Here is a 2,938-nt window from a genome sequence, read left to right on the forward strand (position 1 = left end):
TGTTTTTATTAATGACTCAGATTCCGTTACTTTACATAAATTTATATTACGAATTCCAAACATGGATACCAGTGTTTATGCTTGGAATGGTTTTGTTGCTTGTCATGTCTTCGTCGATGTTCTCCATAAGTCTCAGCATGTTGGTATCGTCGATGATCCTCTCCGTCACTGTCGTCAGGCATTGATTCACTGTCCCATACTTTGAGCATCAGTTGATGAACCACTTGGTGTAATTGGTCGCCTCCATATTGAACCAATTCGGCTGTAATTCCGTCTGTGGAGCCGCTTCATTACGCTTTCTTCCATTCCGTTCCTAGCTTACTTTCATCGTCAAACCAGCCGTTGGGACTTTTCTTGCGGCTGGAGCCAAGTATCTTTGTGCTTTCACTCTCACCTGATCGTGAGAAGGGATTGTAGGTGGTGTCGTAATTCGACACTAAACCGGTCCCTGTCCATCGCATCTCATGCAACGCTGTTACATCAGCCTTATATTGGGACTTGGTATCGGCTAGCTTTTCAGCAGCATTCGGTCTGTACAGGGAGCGCACGTTCCATGAGAAAATGCGCAAATCGTTAATCCGTTGTCGTTGCCGGGTTCTTCGTTACCAACCAGTTGGTACATTTTGTCCCGTTTTTAGGCGCGTGAGACTCGCCTTCATCCTCCGTCTGCAGTTTTTCATGAAGAAAGAACTCCCAGCGATCACCACGTGGAGGTAGAGACAGGGTTTTGGTAGTTGGTGTTGGTTCAGCAGGCGTTTCCCAGGTGTTATGCTCCATCGTGGGTACCAATCCACGTTTCGACCTGGGACCTTGATCGCCAGCATTCAGTAGCCACGAAAGGGGGTTCAGTGCCAAGTAAAACCAAGGGAAACTTCGAATGCTCCTTCGTATATGGATGGGTTCTGGGGTATTGGCACCCCCAGATGTATGCATATGTATATGTATGATAAGATGGTATGCCATCCTTCCATGACTCTCGCCAAAAACTTTACTAGTTTCGGATCAATGCGATACAGAAGTAAGACATCGCTATTGCAACTAAAGAGGTTTCTTTGGCATCTAGTTGCTTGCTTGAGTTGCTCTTTGCAACCCCTTGACCCAACTCGACAGCTCTTCTGTTCCTCGGACAGAATGCTGTTGGTCTCGAGGTACGCATTGACCCTTCCAATATTGATAAACGTTATGAATTTGTGGGGGGTTGGTAAGCAAGTAATCGGTATCGTGTCTGCGGGGTCCTGCACCATGTCCTTCTTAGGAATAAGGTAGTTAATCCCCGCAGTGGAGAAGGGTGGAAATTCTCCGGCCAACTCATGACCTGATTAATGCTGTGTGCCAACCGATCGTGTATTTCTTATACCAGAAATTCTGCACCCGATTCAGACCCCTCTAGTTCTTCGAGCTGCTTATTTTCCATCGAATTTCCTCTTCGGTAACATCCGCAAAATTTATGGCTGAGCGCTCTTTGGATTTTTTGAGAGATCTGAAAGAATCCGTTGGTTCCTCGCGTATGTTACATTCTGGACACGTCTGACTTTCGCCATATCGTCATAACCGACCGCATACGACAGAAAGTTTCTACTTTAGTGTGCCCAGAATTTCACTGGGGATGGCATAGTTCCTGTAAAACCCCTCCGGCTGGCATTACCAAAGCTGAATTGAGTCAGCCCAGCTTTGTCCTGCCTTAGTGAGCCCCCCGACGTTTCAGACGAATTTTCCACGCTGGATTTCTTCGCGAAAGAGAATCTTCTGACCGTACAATCTGACAGCCGTAACTGCACCACATACACAAGTGAGCAGCAGAGACATCAGCACACAGTCCAGATGTAATCTCATCATTGATTTGAGATAGAATTCTCTTAATTGATTACAATAAAAAATTTGAAACTTTTTAGATTTAAAATATTTTTATTAATGACTGAGATTGCGTTACTTTACATAAATTTACATTGCAAATCCCAAACATGGAGTCATAGTCTTAGTTACATTAAAGGATACTAATGGCTAATGTAGAAAAGCTGATCACATATCTAACCTGAAGCAAAACAACAAACCCATCAATATCATTTACGATGTTTATGCTTGGAATGGTTTTGTTGCTTATCATGCCTTCGTCGATATTCTCCATAAGTCTCAGCAACCGTATGTTGGTATCGTCGACGATCCTCTCCGCCACTGTGGATTTTGTGATGTTGGAAAATAAATGGGTTGGATTTTTGATCATATTTCTTTATAGTAACGGTTCCACGAATTGACGTAGGCGGTCCCATTCCGCCCAGTTTCGGATGCTTTCTTCGGTTATTGCCGTCGTCACTTTGTTGGTATCGTCGATGATCCTCTCCGTTACTGTGCGTTTTGTCATGTTGGAAAATAAATGGGTTGAATTTTTGATCATGTTTCTTTATAGTAACGGCTCCACGAATTGACGTAGGCGGTACCATTACTTCCAGTTTTGGGTGTTGTCTCCGGTTATTGCCGTCGTCACTTTGTTGGTATCGTCGATGATCCTCCCCGTGACTGTGGGGTTTGTCATGTTGGAAAATAAATGGGTTGAATTTTTGATCCTGTTTCTTTATAGTAACGGTTCCACGAATTGACGTAGGCGGTACCATTACCTCCAGTCTCGGATGCTTTCTTCGATTATTGCCGTCGTCACTCTGGATTCGCCGCTTTCTACAAACAGGATCTTATAATTACATTCTCTAATAAAAACCAAGAATATGCACATTATAAAATAATTAGTTGTTCAATTCGGATACAATAATTACCAGGTAGCCGGGGTGAACTTTTAACAGGTTTGTTCCTTTTCTTCCGTTTACTCTTGCACAAAATCGATGGAATTGGAAAATAGGATGTCCCTTTTTTTAACAAATTTATATTCACAATTTGCCCCATGGAGTGGCAACGTTGTTTGCAGCCTGTTTTTCCACTAAAGGTGTCG

Source organism: Hermetia illucens, chromosome 4 (assembly GCF_905115235.1).
Source record: "Hermetia illucens chromosome 4, iHerIll2.2.curated.20191125, whole genome shotgun sequence".
Lineage (NCBI taxonomy): Eukaryota > Metazoa > Arthropoda > Insecta > Diptera > Stratiomyidae > Hermetia > Hermetia illucens.